This window comes from Ranitomeya variabilis, unplaced genomic scaffold (assembly GCF_051348905.1).
Source record: "Ranitomeya variabilis isolate aRanVar5 unplaced genomic scaffold, aRanVar5.hap1 Scaffold_69, whole genome shotgun sequence".
Lineage (NCBI taxonomy): Eukaryota > Metazoa > Chordata > Amphibia > Anura > Dendrobatidae > Ranitomeya > Ranitomeya variabilis.
The window spans coordinates 61,138-80,412 of NW_027508196.1; the positions used below are offsets into that span (position 1 = coordinate 61,138).

Genomic DNA, 19,275 nt, shown 5'->3' on the forward strand with positions numbered 1-19,275 from the left:
TTGCGCACAGCTTGAACACATGCACACCGCAGAACTGTCATCAACAGAGCATCCAGAGTTTCTGGAAATGTCTTCCCTGCGGCAATCTTTTGCTACGTCTTAACAGTGGGTGTCGGTTGTAGGCCTTGGTGCGGCCCAAGTGGCAAACCATTTCTGATCATCTCTTCTCGGCCAAATGGATCAAGATCAAGCGTAGTGTCTGTTCTTATTAGTTTAATATCTGATACGTCCCCTATTTGGGGACCATATATTAAATGGATTTTTGGAACAGGGAGCTGGAAATGGAGCTTGCTTTGTCACACTGAACCTTCACGGGGATGGAGGGTGTGGTTATGCAGATTCAAAACGCGTTGCGCACAGCTTGAACACATGCACACCGCAGAACTGTCATCAACAGAGCATCCAGAGTTTCTGGAAATGTCTTCCCTGCGGCAATCTTTTGCTACGTCTCCACAGTGGGTGTCGGTTGTAGGCCTTGGTGCGGCCCAAGTGGCAAACCATTTCTGATCATCTCTTCTCGGCCAAATGGCTCAAGATCAAGCGTAGTGTCTGTTCTTATTAGTTTAATATCTGATACGTCCCCTATTTGGGGACCATATATTAAATGGATTTTTGGAACAGGGAGCTGGAAATGGAGCTTGCTTTGTCGCACGGAACCTTCACGGGGGTGGAGGGTGTGGTTATGCAGATTCAAAATGCGTTTCGCACAGCTTGAACACATGCACACCGCAGAACTGTCATCGACAGATCATCCAGAGTTTCTGGAAATGTCTTCCCTGCGGCAATCTTTTGCTACGTCTCCACAGTGGGTGTCGGTTGTAGGCCTTGGTGCGGCCCAAGTGGCAAACCATTTCTGATCATCTCTTCTCGGCCAAATGGCTCAAGATCAAGCGTAGTGTCTGTTCTTATTAGTTTAATATCTGATACGTCCCCTATTTGGGGACCATATATTAAATGGATTTTTGGAACAGGGAGCTGGAAATGGAGCTTGCTTTGTCACACGGAACCTTCACGGGGATGGAGGGTGTGGTTATGCAGATTCAAAACGCGTTGCGCACAGCTTGAACACATGCACACCGCAGAACTGTCATCAACAGAGCATCCAGAGTTTCTGGAAATGTCTTCCCTGCGGCAATCTTTTGCTACGTCTCCACAGTGGGTGTCGGTTGTAGGCCTTGGTGCGGCCCAAGTGGCAAACCATTTCTGATCAACTCTTCTCGGCCAAATGGCTCAAGATCAAGTGTAGTGTCTGTTCTTATTAGTTTAATATCTGATACGTCCCCTATTTGGGGACCATATATTAAATGGATTTTTGGAACAGGGAGCTGGAAATGGAGCTTGCTTTGTCACACGGAACCTTCACGGGGATGGAGGGTGTGGTTATGCAGATTCAAAACGCGTTGCGCACAGCTTGAACACATGCACACCGCAGAACTGTCATCGACAGATCATCCAGAGTTTCTGGAAATGTCTTCCCTGCGGCAATCTTTTGCTACGTCTCCACAGTGGGTGTCGGTTGTAGGCCTTGGTGCGGCCCAAGTGGCAAACCATTTCTGATCATCTCTTCTCGGCCAAATGGCTCAAGATCAAGCGTAGTGTCTGTTCTTATTAGTTTAATATCTGATACGTCCCCTATTTGGGGACCATATATTAAATGGATTTTTGGAACAGGGAGCTGGAAATGGAGCTTGCTTTGTCACACGGAACCTTCACGGGGATGGAGGGTGTGGTTATGCAGATTCAAAACGCGTTGCGCACAGCTTGAACACATGCACACCGCAGAACTGTCATCGACAGAGCATCCAGAGTTTCTGGAAATGTCTTCCCTGCGGCAATCTTTTGCTACGTCTCCACAGTGGGTGTCGGTTGTAGGCCTTGGTGCGGCCCAAGTGGCAAACCATTTCTGATCATCTCTTCTCGGCCAAATGGCTCAAGATCAAGCGTAGTGTCTGTTCTTATTAGTTTAATATCTGATACGTCCCCTATTTGGGGACCATATATTAAATGGATTTTTGGAACAGGGAGCTGGAAATGGAGCTTGCTTTGTCACACGGAACCTTCACGGGGATGGAGGGTGTGGTTATGCAGATTCAAAACGCGTTGCGCACAGCTTGAACACATGCACACCGCAGAACTGTCATCGACAGAGCATCCAGAGTTTCTGGAAATGTCTTCCCTGCGGCAATCTTTTGCTACGTCTCCACAGTGGGTGTCGGTTGTAGGCCTTGGTGCGGCCCAAGTGGCAAATCATTTCTGATCATCTCTTCTCGGCCAAATGGCTCAAGATCAAGCGTAGTGTCTGTTCTTATTAGTTTAATATCTGATACGTCCCCTATTTGGGGACCATATATTAAATGGATTTTTGGAACAGGGAGCTGGAAATGGAGCTTGCTTTGTCGCACGGAACCATCACGGGGGTGGAGGGTGTGGTTATGCAGATTCAAAACGCGTTTCACACAGCTTGAACACATGCACACCGCAGAACTGTCATCGACAGATCATCCAGAGTTTCTGGAAATGTCTTCCCTGCGGCAATCTTTTGCTACGTCTCCACAGTGGGTGTCGGTTGTAGGCCTTGGTGCGGCCCAAGTGGCAAACCATTTCTGATCATCTCTTCTTGGCCAAATGGCTCAAGATCAAGCGTAGTGTCTGTTCTTATTAGTTTAATATCTGATACGTCCCCTATTTGGGGACCATATATTAAATGGATTTTTGGAACAGGGAGCTGGAAATGGAGCTTGCTTTGTCACACGGAACCTTCACGGGGATGGAGGGTGTGGTTATGCAGATTCAAAACGCGTTGCGCACAGCTTGAACACATGCACACCGCAGAACTGTCATCGACAGAGCATCCAGAGTTTCTGGAAATGTCTTCCCTGCGGCAATCTTTTGCTACGTCTCCACAGTGGGTGTCGGTTGTAGGCCTTGGTGCGGCCCAAGTGGCAAACCATTTCTGATCAACTCTTCTCGGCCAAATGGCTCAAGATCAAGTGTAGTGTCTGTCCTTATTAGTTTAATATCTGATACGTCCCCTATTTGGGGACCATATATTAAATGGATTTTTGGAACAGGGAGCTGGAAATGGAGCTTGCTTTGTCGCACGGAACCTTCACGGGGATGGAGGGTGTGGTTATGCAGATTCAAAACGCGTTGCGCAGAGCTTGAACACATGCACACCGCAGAACTGTCATCGACAGAGCATCCAGAGTTTCTGGAAATGTCTTCCCTGCGGCAATCTTTTGCTATGTCTCCACAGTGGGTGTCGGTTGTAGGCCTTGGTGCGGCCCAAGTGGCAAACCATTTCTGATCATCTCTTCTCGGCCAAATGGCTCAAGATCAAGCGTAGTGTCTGTTCTTATTAGTTTAATATCTGATACGTCCCCTATTTGGGGACCATATATTAAATGGATTTTTGGAACAGGGAGCTGGAAATGGAGCTTGCTTTGTCACACGGAACCTTCACGGGGATGGAGGGTGTGGTTATGCAGATTCAAAACGCGTTGCGCACAGCTTGAACACATGCACACCGCAGAACTGTCATCGACAGAGCATCCAGAGTTTCTGGAAATGTCTTCCCTGCGGCAATCTTTTGCTACGTCTCCACAGTGGGTGTCGGTTGTAGGCCTTGGTGCGGCCCAAGTGGCAAACCATTTCTGATAATCTCTTCTCGGCCAAATGGCTCAAGATCAAGCGTAGTGTCTGTTCTTATTAGTTTAATATCTGTTACGTCCCCTATTTGGGGACCATATATTAAATGGATTTTTGGAACAGGGAGCTGGAAATGGAGCTTGCTTTGTCACACGGAACCTTCACGGGGATGGAGGGTGTGGTTATGCAGATTCAAAATGCGTTGCGCACAGCTTGAACACATGCACACCGCAGAACTGTCATCAACAGAGCATCCAGAGTTTCTGGAAATGTCTTCCCTGCGGCAATCTTTTGCTACGTCTTAACAGTGGGTGTCGGTTGTAGGCCTTGGTGCGGCCCAAGTGGCAAACCATTTCTGATCATCTCTTCTCGGCCAAATGGATCAATATCAAGCGTAGTGTCTGTTCTTATTAGTTTAATATCTGATACGTCCCCTATTTGGGGACCATATATTAAATGGATTTTTGGAACAGGGAGCTGGAAATGGAGCTTGCTTTGTCACACTGAACCTTCACGGGGATGGAGGGTGTGGTTATGCAGATTCAAAACGCGTTGCGCACAGCTTGAACACATGCACACCGCAGAACTGTCATCAACAGAGCATCCAGAGTTTCTGGAAATGTCTTCCCTGCGGCAATCTTTTGCTACGTCTCCACAGTGGGTGTCGGTTGTAGGCCTTGGTGCGGCCCAAGTGGCAAACCATTTCTGATCATCTCTTCTCGGCCAAATGGCTCAAGATCAAGCGTAGTGTCTGTTCTTATTAGTTTAATATCTGATACGTCCCCTATTTGGGGACCATATATTAAATGGATTTTTGGAACAGGGAGCTGGAAATGGAGCTTGCTTTGTCGCACGGAACCTTCACGGGGGTGGAGGGTGTGGTTATGCAGATTCAAAATGCGTTTCGCACAGCTTGAACACATGCACACCGCAGAACTGTCATCGACAGATCATCCAGAGTTTCTGGAAATGTCTTCCCTGCGGCAATCTTTTGCTACGTCTCCACAGTGGGTGTCGGTTGTAGGCCTTGGTGCGGCCCAAGTGGCAAACCATTTCTGATCATCTCTTCTCGGCCAAATGGCTCAAGATCAAGCGTAGTGTCTGTTCTTATTAGTTTAATATCTGATACGTCCCCTATTTGGGGACCATATATTAAATGGATTTTTGGAACAGGGAGCTGGAAATGGAGCTTGCTTTGTCACACGGAACCTTCACGGGGATGGAGGGTGTGGTTATGCAGATTCAAAACGCGTTGCGCACAGCTTGAACACATGCACACCGCAGAACTGTCATCAACAGAGCATCCAGAGTTTCTGGAAATGTCTTCCCTGCGGCAATCTTTTGCTACGTCTCCACAGTGGGTGTCGGTTGTAGGCCTTGGTGCGGCCCAAGTGGCAAACCATTTCTGATCAACTCTTCTCGGCCAAATGGCTCAAGATCAAGTGTAGTGTCTGTTCTTATTAGTTTAATATCTGATACGTCCCCTATTTGGGGACCATATATTAAATGGATTTTTGGAACAGGGAGCTGGAAATGGAGCTTGCTTTGTCGCACGGAACCTTCACGGGGATGGAGGGTGTGGTTATGCAGATTCAAAACGCGTTGCGCACAGCTTGAACACATGCACACCGCAGAACTGTCATCGATAGAGCATCCATAGTTTCTGGAAATGTCTTCCCTGCGGCAATCTTTTGCTACGTCTCACAGTGGATGTCGGTTGTAGGCCTTGGTGCGGCCCAAGTGGCAAACCATTTCTGATCATCTCTTCTCGGCCAAATGGCTCAAGATCAAGCGTAGTGTCTGTTCTTATTAGTTTAATATCTGATACGTCCCCTATTTGGGGACCATATATTAAATGGATTTTTGGAACAGGGAGCTGGAAATGGAGCTTGCTTTGTCACACGGAACCTTCACGGGGATGGAGGGTGTGGTTATGCAGATTCAAAACGCGTTGCGCACAGCTTGAACACATGCACACCGCAGAACTGTCATCGATAGAGCATCCATAGTTTCTGGAAATGTCTTCCCTGCGGCAATCTTTTGCTACGTCTCACAGTGGATGTCGGTTGTAGGCCTTGGTGCGGCCCAAGTGGCAAACCATTTCTGATCATCTCTTCTCGGCCAAATGGCTCAAGATCAAGCGTAGTGTCTGTTCTTATTAGTTTAATATCTGATACGTCCCCTATTTGGGGACCATATATTAAATGGATTTTTGGAACAGGGAGCTGGAAATGGAGCTTGCTTTGTCACACGGAACCTTCACGGGGATGGAGGGTGTGGTTATGCAGATTCAAAACGCGTTGCGCACAGCTTGAACACATGCACACCGCAGAACTGTCATCGACAGAGCATCCAGAGTTTCTGGAAATGTCTTCCCTGCGGCAATCTTTTGCTACGTCTCCACAGTTGGTGTCGGTTGTAGGCCTTGGTGCGGCCCAAGTGGCAAACCATTTCTGATCATCTCTTCTCGGCCAAATGGCTCAAGATCAAGCGTAGTGTCTGTTCTTATTAGTTTAATATCTGATACGTCCCCTATTTGGGGACCATATATTAAATGGATTTTTGGAACAGGGAGCTGGAAATGGAGCTTGCTTTGTCACACGGAACCTTCACGGGGATGGAGGGTGTGGTTATGCAGATTCAAAACGCGTTGCGCACAGCTTGAACACATGCACACCGCAGAACTGTCGTCGACAGAGCATCCAGAGTTTCTGGAAATGTCTTCCCTGCGGCAATCTTTTGCTACGTCTCCACAGTGGGTGTCGGTTGTAGGCCTTGGTGCGGCCCAAGTGGCAAACCATTTCTGATCATCTCTTCTCGGCCAAATGGCTCAAGATCAAGCGTAGTGTCTGTTCTTATTAGTTTAATATCTGATACGTCCCCTATTTGGGGACCATATATTAATTGGATTTTTGGAACAGGGAGCTGGAAATGGAGCTTGCTTTGTCACACGGAACCTTCACGGGGATGGAGGGTGTGGTTATGCAGATTCAAAACGCGTTGCGCACAGCTTGAACACATGCACACCGCAGAACTGTCGTCGACAGAGCATCCAGAGTTTCTGGAAATGTCTTCCCTGCGGCAATCTTTTGCTACGTCTCCACAGTGGGTGTCGGTTGTAGGCCTTGGTGCGGCCCAAGTGGCAAACCATTTCTGATCATCTCTTCTCGGCCAAATGGCTCAAGATCAAGCGTAGTGTCTGTTCTTATTAGTTTAATATCTGTTACGTCCCCTATTTGGGGACCATATATTAAATGGATTTTTGGAACAGGGAGCTGGAAATGGAGCTTGCTTTGTCACACGGAACCTTCACGGGGATGGAGGGTGTGGTTATGCAGATTCAAAACGCGTTGCGCACAGCTTGAACACATGCACACCGCAGAACTGTCATCGACAGAGCATCCAGAGTTTCTGGAAATGTCTTCCCTGCGGCAATCTTTTGCTACGTCTTAACAGTGGGTGTCGGTTGTAGGCCTTGGTGCGGCCCAAGTGGCAAACCATTTCTGATCATCTCTTCTCGGCCAAATGGATCAAGATCAAGCGTAGTGTCTGTTATTAGTTTAATATCTGATACGTCCCGTATTTGGGGACCATATATTACATGGATTTTTGGAACAGGGAGCTGGAAATGGAGCTTGCTTTGTCACACGGAACCTTCACGGGGATGGAGGGTGTGGTTATGCAGATTCAAAACGCGTTGCGCACAGCTTGAACACATGCACACCGCAGAACTGTCATCGACAGAGCATCCAGAGTTTCTGGAAATGTCTTCCCTGCGGCAATCTTTTGCTACGTCTCCACAGTGGGTGTCGGTTGTAGGCCTTGGTGCGGCCCAAGTGGCAAACCATTTCTGATCATCTCTTCTCGGCCAAATGGCTCAAGATCAAGCGTAGTGTCTGTTCTTATTAGTTTAATATCTGATACGTCCCCTATTTGGGGACCATATATTAAATGGATTTTTGGAACAGGGAGCTGGAAATGGAGCTTGCTTTGTCACACGGAACCTTCACGGGGATGGAGGGTGTGGTTATGCAGATTCAAAACGCGTTGCGCACAGCTTGAACACATGCACACCGCAGAACTGTCATCGACAGAGCATCCAGAGTTTCTGGAAATGTCTTCCCTGCGGCAATCTTTTGCTACGTCTCCACAGTGGGTGTCGGTTGTAGACCTTGGTGCGGCCCAAGTGGCAAATCATTTCTGATCATCTCTTCTCGGCCAAATGGCTCAAGATCAAGCGTAGTGTCTGTTCTTATTAGTTTAATATCTGATACGTCCCCTATTTGGGGACCATATATTAAATGGATTTTTGGAACAGGGAGCTGGAAATGGAGCTTGCTTTGTCGCACGGAACCATCACGGGGGTGGAGGGTGTGGTTATGCAGATTCAAAACGCGTTTCGCACAGCTTGAACACATGCACACCGCAGAACTGTCATCGACAGATCATCCAGAGTTTTTGGAAATGTCTTCCCTGCGGCAATCTTTTGCTACGTCTCCACAGTGGGTGTCGGTTGTAGGCCTTGGTGCGGCCCAAGTGGCAAACCATTTCTGATCATCTCTTCTCGGCCAAATGGCTCAAGATCAAGTGTAGTGTCTGTTCTTATTAGTTTAATATCTGATACGTCCCCTATTTGGGGACCATATATTAAATGGATTTTTGGAACAGGGAGCTGGAAATGGAGCTTGCTTTGTCGCACGGAACCTTCACGGGGATGGAGGGTGTGGTTATGCAGATTCAAAACGCGTTGCGCACAGCTTGAACACATGCACACCGCAGAACTGTCATCGATAGAGCATCCAGAGTTTCTGGAAATGTCTTCCCTGCGGCAATCTTTTGCTACGTCTCCACAGTGGATGTCGGTTGTAGGCCTTGGTGCGGCCCAAGTGGCAAACCATTTCTGATCATCTCTTCTCGGCCAAATGGCTCAAGATCAAGCGTAGTGTCTGTTCTTATTAGTTTAATATCTGATACGTCCCCTATTTGGGGACCATATATTAAATGGATTTTTGGAACAGGGAGCTGGAAATGGAGCTTGCTTTGTCACACGGAACCTTCACGGGGATGGAGGGTGTGGTTATGCAGATTCAAAACGCGTTGCGCACAGCTTGAACACATGCACACCGCAGAACTGTCATCGACAGAGCATCCAGAGTTTCTGGAAATGTCTTCCCTGCGGCAATCTTTTGCTACGTCTCCACAGTGGGTGTCGGTTGTAGACCTTGGTGCGGCCCAAGTGGCAAATCATTTCTGATCATCTCTTCTCGGCCAAATGGCTCAAGATCAAGCGTAGTGTCTGTTCTTATTAGTTTAATATCTGATACGTCCCCTATTTGGGGACCATATATTAAATGGATTTTTGGAACAGGGAGCTGGAAATGGAGCTTGCTTTGTCGCACGGAACCATCACGGGGGTGGAGGGTGTGGTTATGCAGATTCAAAACGCGTTTCGCACAGCTTGAACACATGCACACCGCAGAACTGTCATCGACAGATCATCCAGAGTTTTTGGAAATGTCTTCCCTGCGGCAATCTTTTGCTACGTCTCCACAGTGGGTGTCGGTTGTAGGCCTTGGTGCGGCCCAAGTGGCAAACCATTTCTGATCATCTCTTCTCGGCCAAATGGCTCAAGATCAAGTGTAGTGTCTGTTCTTATTAGTTTAATATCTGATACGTCCCCTATTTGGGGACCATATATTAAATGGATTTTTGGAACAGGGAGCTGGAAATGGAGCTTGCTTTGTCGCACGGAACCTTCACGGGGATGGAGGGTGTGGTTATGCAGATTCAAAACGCGTTGCGCACAGCTTGAACACATGCACACCGCAGAACTGTCATCGATAGAGCATCCAGAGTTTCTGGAAATGTCTTCCCTGCGGCAATCTTTTGCTACGTCTCCACAGTGGATGTCGGTTGTAGGCCTTGGTGCGGCCCAAGTGGCAAACCATTTCTGATCATCTCTTCTCGGCCAAATGGCTCAAGATCAAGCGTAGTGTCTGTTCTTATTAGTTTAATATCTGATACGTCCCCTATTTGGGGACCATATATTAAATGGATTTTTGGAACAGGGAGCTGGAAATGGAGCTTGCTTTGTCACACGGAACCTTCACGGGGATGGAGGGTGTGGTTATGCAGATTCAAAACGCGTTGCGCACAGCTTGAACACATGCACACCGCAGAACTGTCATCGACAGAGCATCCAGAGTTTCTGGAAATGTCTTCCCTGCGGCAATCTTTTGCTACGTCTCCACAGTGGGTGTCGGTTGTAGGCCTTGGTGCGGCCCAAGTGGCAAACCATTTCTGATCATCTCTTCTCGGCCAAATGGCTCAAGATCAAGCGTAGTGTCTGTTCTTATTAGTTTAATATCTGATACGTCCCCTATTTGGGGACCATATATTAAATGGATTTTTGGAACAGGGAGCTGGAAATGGAGCTTGCTTTGTCACACGGAACCTTCACGGGGGTGGAGGGTGTGGTTATGCAGATTCAAAACGCGTTGCGCACAGCTTGAACACATGCACACCGCAGAACTGTCATCGACAGAGCATCCAGAGTTTCTGGAAATGTCTTCCCTGCGGCAATCTTTTGCTACGTCTCCACAGTGGGTGTCGGTTGTAGGCCTTGGTGCGGCCCAAGTGGCAAATCATTTCTGATCATCTCTTCTCGGCCAAATGGCTCAAGATCAAGCGTAGTGTCTGTTCTTATTAGTTTAATATCTGATACGTCCCCTATTTGGGGACCATATATTAAATGGATTTTTGGAACAGGGAGCTGGAAATGGAGCTTGCTTTGTCGCACGGAACCATCACGGGGGTGGAGGGTGTGGTTATGCAGATTCAAAACGCGTTGCGCACAGCTTGAACACATGCACACCGCAGAACTGTCATCGACAGATCATCCAGAGTTTCTGGAAATGTCTTCCCTGCGGCAATCTTTTGCTACGTCTCCACAGTGGGTGTCGGTTGTAGGCCTTGGTGCGGCCCAAGTGGCAAACCATTTCTGATCAACTCTTCTCGGCCAAATGGCTCAAGATCAAGTGTAGTGTCTGTCCTTATTAGTTTAATATCTGATACGTCCCCTATTTGGGGACCATATATTAAATGGATTTTTGGAACAGGGAGCTGGAAATGGAGCTTGCTTTGTCGCACGGAACCTTCACGGGGATGGAGGGTGTGGTTATGCAGATTCAAAACGCGTTGCGCAGAGCTTGAACACATGCACACCGCAGAACTGTCATCGACAGAGCATCCAGAGTTTCTGGAAATGTCTTCCCTGCGGCAATCTTTTGCTACGTCTCCACAGTGGGTGTCGGTTGTAGGCCTTGGTGCGGCCCAAGTGGCAAACCATTTCTGATCATCTCTTCTCGGCCAAATGGCTCAAGATCAAGCGTAGTGTCTGTTCTTATTAGTTTAATATCTGATACGTCCCCTATTTGGGGACCATATATTAAATGGATTTTTGGAACAGGGAGCTGGAAATGGAGCTTGCTTTGTCACACGGAACCTTCACGGGGATGGAGGGTGTGGTTATGCAGATTCAAAACGCGTTGCGCACAGCTTGAACACATGCACACCGCAGAACTGTCATCGACAGAGCATCCAGAGTTTCTGGAAATGTCTTCCCTGCGGCAATCTTTTGCTACGTCTCCACAGTGGTTGTCGGTTGTAGGCCTTGGTGCGGCCCAAGTGTCAAACCATTTCTGATCATCTCTTCTCGGCCAAATGGCTCAAGATCAAGCGTAGTGTCTGTTCTTATTAGTTTAATATCTGTTACGTCCCCTATTTGGGGACCATATATTAAATGGATTTTTGGAACAGGGAGCTGGAAATGGAGCTTGCTTTGTCACACGGAACCTTCACGGGGATGGAGGGTGTGGTTATGCAGATTCAAAACGCGTTGCGCACAGCTTGAACACATGCACACCGCAGAACTGTCATCGACAGAGCATCCAGAGTTTCTGGAAATGTCTTCCCTGCGGCAATCTTTTGCTACGTCTTAACAGTGGGTGTCGGTTGTAGGCCTTGGTGCGGCCCAAGTGGCAAACCATTTCTGATCATCTCTTCTCGGCCAAATGGATCAAGATCAAGCGTAGTGTCTGTTATTAGTTTAATATCTGATACGTCCCGTATTTGGGGACCATATATTACATGGATTTTTGGAACAGGGAGCTGGAAATGGAGCTTGCTTTGTCGCACGGAACCATCACGGGGGTGGAGGGTGTGGTTATGCAGATTCAAAACGCGTTTCGCACAGCTTGAACACATGCACACCGCAGAACTGTCATCGACAGATCATCCAGAGTTTTTGGAAATGTCTTCCCTGCGGCAATCTTTTGCTACGTCTCCACAGTGGGTGTCGGTTGTAGGCCTTGGTGCGGCCCAAGTGGCAAACCATTTCTGATCATCTCTTCTCGGCCAAATGGCTCAAGATCAAGTGTAGTGTCTGTTCTTATTAGTTTAATATCTGATACGTCCCCTATTTGGGGACCATATATTAAATGGATTTTTGGAACAGGGAGCTGGAAATGGAGCTTGCTTTGTCGCACGGAACCTTCACGGGGATGGAGGGTGTGGTTATGCAGATTCAAAACGCGTTGCGCACAGCTTGAACACATGCACACCGCAGAACTGTCATCGATAGAGCATCCAGAGTTTCTGGAAATGTCTTCCCTGCGGCAATCTTTTGCTACGTCTCCACAGTGGATGTCGGTTGTAGGCCTTGGTGCGGCCCAAGTGGCAAACCATTTCTGATCATCTCTTCTCGGCCAAATGGCTCAAGATCAAGCGTAGTGTCTGTTCTTATTAGTTTAATATCTGATACGTCCCCTATTTGGGGACCATATATTAAATGGATTTTTGGAACAGGGAGCTGGAAATGGAGCTTGCTTTGTCACACGGAACCTTCACGGGGATGGAGGGTGTGGTTATGCAGATTCAAAACGCGTTGCGCACAGCTTGAACACATGCACACCGCAGAACTGTCATCGACAGAGCATCCAGAGTTTCTGGAAATGTCTTCCCTGCGGCAATCTTTTGCTACGTCTCCACAGTGGGTGTCGGTTGTAGGCCTTGGTGCGGCCCAAGTGGCAAACCATTTCTGATCATCTCTTCTCGGCCAAATGGCTCAAGATCAAGCGTAGTGTCTGTTCTTATTAGTTTAATATCTGATACGTCCCCTATTTGGGGACCATATATTAAATGGATTTTTGGAACAGGGAGCTGGAAATGGAGCTTGCTTTGTCACACGGAACCTTCACGGGGGTGGAGGGTGTGGTTATGCAGATTCAAAACGCGTTGCGCACAGCTTGAACACATGCACACCGCAGAACTGTCATCGACAGAGCATCCAGAGTTTCTGGAAATGTCTTCCCTGCGGCAATCTTTTGCTACGTCTCCACAGTGGGTGTCGGTTGTAGGCCTTGGTGCGGCCCAAGTGGCAAATCATTTCTGATCATCTCTTCTCGGCCAAATGGCTCAAGATCAAGCGTAGTGTCTGTTCTTATTAGTTTAATATCTGATACGTCCCCTATTTGGGGACCATATATTAAATGGATTTTTGGAACAGGGAGCTGGAAATGGAGCTTGCTTTGTCGCACGGAACCATCACGGGGGTGGAGGGTGTGGTTATGCAGATTCAAAACGCGTTGCGCACAGCTTGAACACATGCACACCGCAGAACTGTCATCGACAGATCATCCAGAGTTTCTGGAAATGTCTTCCCTGCGGCAATCTTTTGCTACGTCTCCACAGTGGGTGTCGGTTGTAGGCCTTGGTGCGGCCCAAGTGGCAAACCATTTCTGATCAACTCTTCTCGGCCAAATGGCTCAAGATCAAGTGTAGTGTCTGTCCTTATTAGTTTAATATCTGATACGTCCCCTATTTGGGGACCATATATTAAATGGATTTTTGGAACAGGGAGCTGGAAATGGAGCTTGCTTTGTCGCACGGAACCTTCACGGGGATGGAGGGTGTGGTTATGCAGATTCAAAACGCGTTGCGCAGAGCTTGAACACATGCACACCGCAGAACTGTCATCGACAGAGCATCCAGAGTTTCTGGAAATGTCTTCCCTGCGGCAATCTTTTGCTACGTCTCCACAGTGGGTGTCGGTTGTAGGCCTTGGTGCGGCCCAAGTGGCAAACCATTTCTGATCATCTCTTCTCGGCCAAATGGCTCAAGATCAAGCGTAGTGTCTGTTCTTATTAGTTTAATATCTGATACGTCCCCTATTTGGGGACCATATATTAAATGGATTTTTGGAACAGGGAGCTGGAAATGGAGCTTGCTTTGTCACACGGAACCTTCACGGGGATGGAGGGTGTGGTTATGCAGATTCAAAACGCGTTGCGCACAGCTTGAACACATGCACACCGCAGAACTGTCATCGACAGAGCATCCAGAGTTTCTGGAAATGTCTTCCCTGCGGCAATCTTTTGCTACGTCTCCACAGTGGTTGTCGGTTGTAGGCCTTGGTGCGGCCCAAGTGTCAAACCATTTCTGATCATCTCTTCTCGGCCAAATGGCTCAAGATCAAGCGTAGTGTCTGTTCTTATTAGTTTAATATCTGTTACGTCCCCTATTTGGGGACCATATATTAAATGGATTTTTGGAACAGGGAGCTGGAAATGGAGCTTGCTTTGTCACACGGAACCTTCACGGGGATGGAGGGTGTGGTTATGCAGATTCAAAACGCGTTGCGCACAGCTTGAACACATGCACACCGCAGAACTGTCATCGACAGAGCATCCAGAGTTTCTGGAAATGTCTTCCCTGCGGCAATCTTTTGCTACGTCTTAACAGTGGGTGTCGGTTGTAGGCCTTGGTGCGGCCCAAGTGGCAAACCATTTCTGATCATCTCTTCTCGGCCAAATGGATCAAGATCAAGCGTAGTGTCTGTTATTAGTTTAATATCTGATACGTCCCGTATTTGGGGACCATATATTACATGGATTTTTGGAACAGGGAGCTGGAAATGGAGCTTGCTTTGTCACACGGAACCTTCACGGGGATGGAGGGTGTGGTTATGCAGATTCAAAACGCGTTGCGCACAGCTTGAACACATGCACACCGCAGAACTGTCATCGACAGAGCATCCAGAGTTTCTGGAAATGTCTTCCCTGCGGCAATCTTTTGCTACGTCTCCACAGTGGGTGTCGGTTGTAGGCCTTGGTGCGGCCCAAGTGGCAAACCATTTCTGATCATCTCTTCTCGGCCAAATGGCTCAAGATCAAGCGTAGTGTCTGTTCTTATTAGTTTAATATCTGATACGTCCCCTATTTGGGGACCATATATTAAATGGATTTTTGGAACAGGGAGCTGGAAATGGAGCTTGCTTTGTCACACGGAACCTTCACGGGGATGGAGGGTGTGGTTATGCAGATTCAAAACGCGTTGCGCACAGCTTGAACACATGCACACCGCAGAACTGTCATCGACAGAGCATCCAGAGTTTCTGGAAATGTCTTCCCTGCGGCAATCTTTTGCTACGTCTCCACAGTGGGTGTCGGTTGTAGACCTTGGTGCGGCCCAAGTGGCAAATCATTTCTGATCATCTCTTCTCGGCCAAATGGCTCAAGATCAAGCGTAGTGTCTGTTCTTATTAGTTTAATATCTGATACGTCCCCTATTTGGGGACCATATATTAAATGGATTTTTGGAACAGGGAGCTGGAAATGGAGCTTGCTTTGTCGCACGGAACCATCACGGGGGTGGAGGGTGTGGTTATGCAGATTCAAAACGCGTTTCGCACAGCTTGAACACATGCACACCGCAGAACTGTCATCGACAGATCATCCAGAGTTTTTGGAAATGTCTTCCCTGCGGCAATCTTTTGCTACGTCTCCACAGTGGGTGTCGGTTGTAGGCCTTGGTGCGGCCCAAGTGGCAAACCATTTCTGATCATCTCTTCTCGGCCAAATGGCTCAAGATCAAGTGTAGTGTCTGTTCTTATTAGTTTAATATCTGATACGTCCCCTATTTGGGGACCATATATTAAATGGATTTTTGGAACAGGGAGCTGGAAATGGAGCTTGCTTTGTCGCACGGAACCTTCACGGGGATGGAGGGTGTGGTTATGCAGATTCAAAACGCGTTGCGCACAGCTTGAACACATGCACACCGCAGAACTGTCATCGATAGAGCATCCAGAGTTTCTGGAAATGTCTTCCCTGCGGCAATCTTTTGCTACGTCTCACAGTGGATGTCGGTTGTAGGCCTTGGTGCGGCCCAAGTGGCAAACCATTTCTGATCATCTCTTCTCGGCCAAATGGCTCAAGATCAAGCGTAGTGTCTGTTCTTATTAGTTTAATATCTGATACGTCCCCTATTTGGGGACCATATATTAAATGGATTTTTGGAACAGGGAGCTGGAAATGGAGCTTGCTTTGTCACACGGAACCTTCACGGGGATGGAGGGTGTGGTTATGCAGATTCAAAACGCGTTGCGCACAGCTTGAACACATGCACACCGCAGAACTGTCATCGACAGAGCATCCAGAGTTTCTGGAAATGTCTTCCCTGCGGCAATCTTTTGCTACGTCTCCACAGTGGGTGTCGGTTGTAGGCCTTGGTGCGGCCCAAGTGGCAAACCATTTCTGATCATCTCTTCTCGGCCAAATGGCTCAAGATCAAGCGTAGTGTCTGTTCTTATTAGTTTAATATCTGATACGTCCCCTATTTGGGGACCATATATTAAATGGATTTTTGGAACAGGGAGCTGGAAATGGAGCTTGCTTTGTCACACGGAACCTTCATGGGGATGGAGGGTGTGGTTATGCAGATTCAAAACGCGTTGCGCACAGCTTGAACACATGCACACCGCAGAACTGTCATCGACAGAGCATCCAGAGTTTCTGGAAATGTCTTCCCTGCGGCAATCTTTTGCTACGTCTCCACAGTGGGTGTCGGTTGTAGGCCTTGGTGCGGCCCAAGTGGCAAACCATTTCTGATCAACTCTTCTCGGCCAAATGGCTCAAGATCAAGTGTAGTGTCTGTCCTTATTAGTTTAATATCTGATACGTCCCCTATTTGGGGACCATATATTAAATGGATTTTTGGAACAGGGAGCTGGAAATGGAGCTTGCTTTGTCGCACGGAACCTTCACGGGGATGGAGGGTGTGGTTATGCAGATTCAAAACGCGTTGCGCAGAGCTTGAACACATGCACACCGCAGAACTGTCATCGACAGAGCATCCAGAGTTTCTGGAAATGTCTTCCCTGCGGCAATCTTTTGCTACGTCTCCACAGTGGGTGTCGGTTGTAGGCCTTGGTGCGGCCCAAGTGGCAAACCATTTCTGATCATCTCTTCTCGGCCAAATGGCTCAAGATCAAGCGTAGTGTCTGTTCTTATTAGTTTAATATCTGATACGTCCCCTATTTGGGGACCATATATTAAATGGATTTTTGGAACAGGGAGCTGGAAATGGAGCTTGCTTTGTCACACGGAACCTTCACGGGGATGGAGGGTGTGGTTATGCAGATTCAAAACGCGTTGCGCACAGCTTGAACACATGCACACCGCAGAACTGTCATCGACAGAGCATCCAGAGTTTCTGGAAATGTCTTCCCTGCGGCAATCTTTTGCTACGTCTCCACAGTGGGTGTCGGTTGTAGGCCTTGGTGCGGCCCAAGTGTCAAACCATTTCTGATCATCTCTTCTCGGCCAAATGGCTCAAGATCAAGCGTAGTGTCTGTTCTTATTAGTTTAATATCTGTTACGTCCCCTATTTGGGGACCATATATTAAATGGATTTTTGGAACAGGGAGCTGGAAATGGAGCTTGCTTTGTCACACGGAACCTTCACGGGGATGGAGGGTGTGGTTATGCAGATTCAAAACGCGTTGCGCACAGCTTGAACACATGCACACCGCAGAACTGTCATCAACAGAGCATCCAGAGTTTCTGGAAATGTCTTCCCTGCGGCAATCTTTTGCTACGTCTTAACAGTGGGTGTCGGTTGTAGGCCTTGGTGCGGCCCAAGTGGCAAACCATTTCTGATCATCTCTTCTCGGCCAAATGGATCAAGATCAAGCGTAGTGTCTGTTCTTATTAGTTTAATATCTGATACGTCCCCTATTTGGGGACCATATATTAAATGGATTTTTGGAACAGGGAGCTGGAAATGGAGCTTGCTTTGTCACACGGAACCTTCACGGGGATGGAGGGTGTGGTTATGCAGATTCAAAACGCGTTGCGCACAGCTTGAACACATGCACACCGCAGAACTGTCATCGACAGAGCATCCAGAGTTTCTGGAAATGTCTTCCCTGCGGCAATCTTTTGCTACGTCTCCACAGTGGGTGTCGGTTGTAGGCCTTGGTGCGGCCCAAGTGGCAAACCATTTCTGATCATCTCTTCTCGGCCAAATGGCTCAAGATCAAGCGTAGTGTCTGTTCTTATTAGTTTAATATCTGATACGTCCCCTATTTGGGGACCATATATTAAATGGATTTTTGGAACAGGGAGCTGGAAATGGAGCTTGCTTTGTCGCACGGAACCTTCACGGGGGTGGAGGGTGTGGTTATGCAGATTCAAAATGCGTTTCGCACAGCTTGAACACATGCACACCGCAGAACTGTCATCGACAGATCATCCAGAGTTTCTGGAAATGTCTTCCCTGCGGCAATCTTTTGCTACGTCTCCACAGTGGGTGTCGGTTGTAGGCCTTGGTGCGGCCCAAGTGGCAAACCATTTCTGATCATCTCTTCTCGGCCAAATGGCTCAAGATCAAGCGTAGTGTCTGTTCTTATTAGTTTAATATCTGATACGTCCCCTATTTGGGGACCATATATTAAATGGATTTTTGGAACAGGGAGCTGGAAATGGAGCTTGCTTTGTCACACGGAACCTTCACGGGGATGGAGGGTGTGGTTATGCAGATTCAAAACGCGTTGCGCACAGCTTGAACACATGCACACCGCAGAACTGTCATCAACAGAGCATCCAGAGTTTCTGGAAATGTCTTCCCTGCGGCAATCTTTTGCTACGTCTCCACAGTGGGTGTCGGTTGTAGGCCTTGGTGCGGCCCAAGTGGCAAACCATTTCTGATCAACTCTTCTCGGCCAAATGGCTCAAGATCAAGTGTAGTGTCTGTTCTTATTAGTTTAATATCTGATACGTCCCCTATTTGGGGACCATATATTAAATGGATTTTTGGAACAGGGAGCTGGAAATGGAGCTTGCTTTGTCGCACGGAACCTTCACGGGGATGGAGGGTGTGGTTATGCAGATTCAAAACGCGTTGCGCACAGCTTGAACACATGCACACCGCAGAACTGTCATCGATAGAGCATCCAGAGTTTCTGGAAATGTCTTCCCTGCGGCGATCTTTTGCTACGTCTCCACAGTGGATGTCGGTTGTAGGCCTTGGTGCGGCCCAAGTGGCAAACCATTTCTGATCATCTCTTCTCGGCCAAATGGCTCAAGATCAAGCGTAGTGTCTGTTCTTATTAGTTTAATATCTGATGCGTCCCCTATTTGGGGACCGTATATTAAATGGATTTTTGGAACAGGGAGCTGGAAATGGAGCTTGCTTTGTCACACGGAACCTTCACGGGGATGGAGGGTGTGGTTAGGCAGATTCAAAATGCGTTGCGCACAGCTTGAACACATGCACACCGCAGAACTG

General features: G+C 48.0%; 55 pseudogenes; all 55 read left to right on the forward strand.

The window, feature by feature from the left end:
- The first annotated feature begins 159 nt into the window (after window positions 1–159).
- On the forward strand, window positions 160–333 carry LOC143791608 (U2 spliceosomal RNA; annotated as a pseudogene).
- A 176-nt stretch (window positions 334–509) lies between these two features.
- On the forward strand, window positions 510–683 carry LOC143791792 (U2 spliceosomal RNA; annotated as a pseudogene).
- Window positions 684–859: 176 nt separating this feature from the next.
- LOC143792275 (U2 spliceosomal RNA) lies at window positions 860–1,033 on the forward strand (annotated as a pseudogene).
- Window positions 1,034–1,209: 176 nt separating this feature from the next.
- On the forward strand, window positions 1,210–1,383 carry LOC143792136 (U2 spliceosomal RNA; annotated as a pseudogene).
- Window positions 1,384–1,559: 176 nt separating this feature from the next.
- Window positions 1,560–1,733, forward strand: LOC143792276 (U2 spliceosomal RNA; annotated as a pseudogene).
- A 176-nt stretch (window positions 1,734–1,909) lies between these two features.
- On the forward strand, window positions 1,910–2,083 carry LOC143792277 (U2 spliceosomal RNA; annotated as a pseudogene).
- Window positions 2,084–2,259: 176 nt separating this feature from the next.
- On the forward strand, window positions 2,260–2,471 carry LOC143792174 (U2 spliceosomal RNA; annotated as a pseudogene).
- A 138-nt stretch (window positions 2,472–2,609) lies between these two features.
- LOC143791315 (U2 spliceosomal RNA) lies at window positions 2,610–2,783 on the forward strand (annotated as a pseudogene).
- Window positions 2,784–2,959: 176 nt separating this feature from the next.
- LOC143791385 (U2 spliceosomal RNA) lies at window positions 2,960–3,133 on the forward strand (annotated as a pseudogene).
- A 176-nt stretch (window positions 3,134–3,309) lies between these two features.
- LOC143792279 (U2 spliceosomal RNA) lies at window positions 3,310–3,483 on the forward strand (annotated as a pseudogene).
- Window positions 3,484–3,659: 176 nt separating this feature from the next.
- On the forward strand, window positions 3,660–3,833 carry LOC143791741 (U2 spliceosomal RNA; annotated as a pseudogene).
- A 176-nt stretch (window positions 3,834–4,009) lies between these two features.
- On the forward strand, window positions 4,010–4,183 carry LOC143792025 (U2 spliceosomal RNA; annotated as a pseudogene).
- A 176-nt stretch (window positions 4,184–4,359) lies between these two features.
- LOC143791804 (U2 spliceosomal RNA) lies at window positions 4,360–4,533 on the forward strand (annotated as a pseudogene).
- Window positions 4,534–4,709: 176 nt separating this feature from the next.
- LOC143792280 (U2 spliceosomal RNA) lies at window positions 4,710–4,883 on the forward strand (annotated as a pseudogene).
- Window positions 4,884–5,059: 176 nt separating this feature from the next.
- LOC143791561 (U2 spliceosomal RNA) lies at window positions 5,060–5,233 on the forward strand (annotated as a pseudogene).
- A 175-nt stretch (window positions 5,234–5,408) lies between these two features.
- LOC143792281 (U2 spliceosomal RNA) lies at window positions 5,409–5,582 on the forward strand (annotated as a pseudogene).
- Window positions 5,583–5,757: 175 nt separating this feature from the next.
- LOC143792282 (U2 spliceosomal RNA) lies at window positions 5,758–5,931 on the forward strand (annotated as a pseudogene).
- Window positions 5,932–6,107: 176 nt separating this feature from the next.
- On the forward strand, window positions 6,108–6,281 carry LOC143792283 (U2 spliceosomal RNA; annotated as a pseudogene).
- A 176-nt stretch (window positions 6,282–6,457) lies between these two features.
- LOC143791354 (U2 spliceosomal RNA) lies at window positions 6,458–6,631 on the forward strand (annotated as a pseudogene).
- A 176-nt stretch (window positions 6,632–6,807) lies between these two features.
- LOC143791742 (U2 spliceosomal RNA) lies at window positions 6,808–6,981 on the forward strand (annotated as a pseudogene).
- Window positions 6,982–7,157: 176 nt separating this feature from the next.
- Window positions 7,158–7,328, forward strand: LOC143792081 (U2 spliceosomal RNA; annotated as a pseudogene).
- A 176-nt stretch (window positions 7,329–7,504) lies between these two features.
- On the forward strand, window positions 7,505–7,678 carry LOC143792284 (U2 spliceosomal RNA; annotated as a pseudogene).
- A 176-nt stretch (window positions 7,679–7,854) lies between these two features.
- Window positions 7,855–8,066, forward strand: LOC143792522 (U2 spliceosomal RNA; annotated as a pseudogene).
- A 138-nt stretch (window positions 8,067–8,204) lies between these two features.
- On the forward strand, window positions 8,205–8,378 carry LOC143792127 (U2 spliceosomal RNA; annotated as a pseudogene).
- A 176-nt stretch (window positions 8,379–8,554) lies between these two features.
- On the forward strand, window positions 8,555–8,728 carry LOC143792285 (U2 spliceosomal RNA; annotated as a pseudogene).
- Window positions 8,729–8,904: 176 nt separating this feature from the next.
- LOC143792523 (U2 spliceosomal RNA) lies at window positions 8,905–9,116 on the forward strand (annotated as a pseudogene).
- Window positions 9,117–9,254: 138 nt separating this feature from the next.
- LOC143792139 (U2 spliceosomal RNA) lies at window positions 9,255–9,428 on the forward strand (annotated as a pseudogene).
- Window positions 9,429–9,604: 176 nt separating this feature from the next.
- Window positions 9,605–9,778, forward strand: LOC143792286 (U2 spliceosomal RNA; annotated as a pseudogene).
- Window positions 9,779–9,954: 176 nt separating this feature from the next.
- On the forward strand, window positions 9,955–10,128 carry LOC143792150 (U2 spliceosomal RNA; annotated as a pseudogene).
- Window positions 10,129–10,304: 176 nt separating this feature from the next.
- Window positions 10,305–10,479, forward strand: LOC143791282 (U2 spliceosomal RNA; annotated as a pseudogene).
- A 175-nt stretch (window positions 10,480–10,654) lies between these two features.
- On the forward strand, window positions 10,655–10,828 carry LOC143791386 (U2 spliceosomal RNA; annotated as a pseudogene).
- A 176-nt stretch (window positions 10,829–11,004) lies between these two features.
- Window positions 11,005–11,178, forward strand: LOC143792287 (U2 spliceosomal RNA; annotated as a pseudogene).
- Window positions 11,179–11,354: 176 nt separating this feature from the next.
- LOC143791744 (U2 spliceosomal RNA) lies at window positions 11,355–11,528 on the forward strand (annotated as a pseudogene).
- Window positions 11,529–11,704: 176 nt separating this feature from the next.
- On the forward strand, window positions 11,705–11,913 carry LOC143792097 (U2 spliceosomal RNA; annotated as a pseudogene).
- A 138-nt stretch (window positions 11,914–12,051) lies between these two features.
- LOC143792151 (U2 spliceosomal RNA) lies at window positions 12,052–12,225 on the forward strand (annotated as a pseudogene).
- Window positions 12,226–12,401: 176 nt separating this feature from the next.
- On the forward strand, window positions 12,402–12,575 carry LOC143792288 (U2 spliceosomal RNA; annotated as a pseudogene).
- A 176-nt stretch (window positions 12,576–12,751) lies between these two features.
- Window positions 12,752–12,925, forward strand: LOC143792152 (U2 spliceosomal RNA; annotated as a pseudogene).
- Window positions 12,926–13,101: 176 nt separating this feature from the next.
- On the forward strand, window positions 13,102–13,276 carry LOC143791284 (U2 spliceosomal RNA; annotated as a pseudogene).
- Window positions 13,277–13,451: 175 nt separating this feature from the next.
- On the forward strand, window positions 13,452–13,625 carry LOC143791388 (U2 spliceosomal RNA; annotated as a pseudogene).
- A 176-nt stretch (window positions 13,626–13,801) lies between these two features.
- LOC143792290 (U2 spliceosomal RNA) lies at window positions 13,802–13,975 on the forward strand (annotated as a pseudogene).
- Window positions 13,976–14,151: 176 nt separating this feature from the next.
- On the forward strand, window positions 14,152–14,325 carry LOC143791746 (U2 spliceosomal RNA; annotated as a pseudogene).
- Window positions 14,326–14,501: 176 nt separating this feature from the next.
- LOC143792082 (U2 spliceosomal RNA) lies at window positions 14,502–14,672 on the forward strand (annotated as a pseudogene).
- Window positions 14,673–14,848: 176 nt separating this feature from the next.
- LOC143792291 (U2 spliceosomal RNA) lies at window positions 14,849–15,022 on the forward strand (annotated as a pseudogene).
- Window positions 15,023–15,198: 176 nt separating this feature from the next.
- Window positions 15,199–15,410, forward strand: LOC143792525 (U2 spliceosomal RNA; annotated as a pseudogene).
- Window positions 15,411–15,548: 138 nt separating this feature from the next.
- LOC143792162 (U2 spliceosomal RNA) lies at window positions 15,549–15,722 on the forward strand (annotated as a pseudogene).
- A 175-nt stretch (window positions 15,723–15,897) lies between these two features.
- LOC143792292 (U2 spliceosomal RNA) lies at window positions 15,898–16,071 on the forward strand (annotated as a pseudogene).
- A 176-nt stretch (window positions 16,072–16,247) lies between these two features.
- Window positions 16,248–16,421, forward strand: LOC143792219 (U2 spliceosomal RNA; annotated as a pseudogene).
- A 176-nt stretch (window positions 16,422–16,597) lies between these two features.
- LOC143791389 (U2 spliceosomal RNA) lies at window positions 16,598–16,771 on the forward strand (annotated as a pseudogene).
- Window positions 16,772–16,947: 176 nt separating this feature from the next.
- LOC143792294 (U2 spliceosomal RNA) lies at window positions 16,948–17,121 on the forward strand (annotated as a pseudogene).
- Window positions 17,122–17,297: 176 nt separating this feature from the next.
- LOC143791747 (U2 spliceosomal RNA) lies at window positions 17,298–17,471 on the forward strand (annotated as a pseudogene).
- Window positions 17,472–17,647: 176 nt separating this feature from the next.
- On the forward strand, window positions 17,648–17,821 carry LOC143791874 (U2 spliceosomal RNA; annotated as a pseudogene).
- A 176-nt stretch (window positions 17,822–17,997) lies between these two features.
- LOC143791815 (U2 spliceosomal RNA) lies at window positions 17,998–18,171 on the forward strand (annotated as a pseudogene).
- A 176-nt stretch (window positions 18,172–18,347) lies between these two features.
- Window positions 18,348–18,521, forward strand: LOC143792295 (U2 spliceosomal RNA; annotated as a pseudogene).
- A 176-nt stretch (window positions 18,522–18,697) lies between these two features.
- LOC143791572 (U2 spliceosomal RNA) lies at window positions 18,698–18,871 on the forward strand (annotated as a pseudogene).
- Window positions 18,872–19,047: 176 nt separating this feature from the next.
- Window positions 19,048–19,221, forward strand: LOC143791724 (U2 spliceosomal RNA; annotated as a pseudogene).
- Window positions 19,222–19,275: the final 54 nt, after the last annotated feature.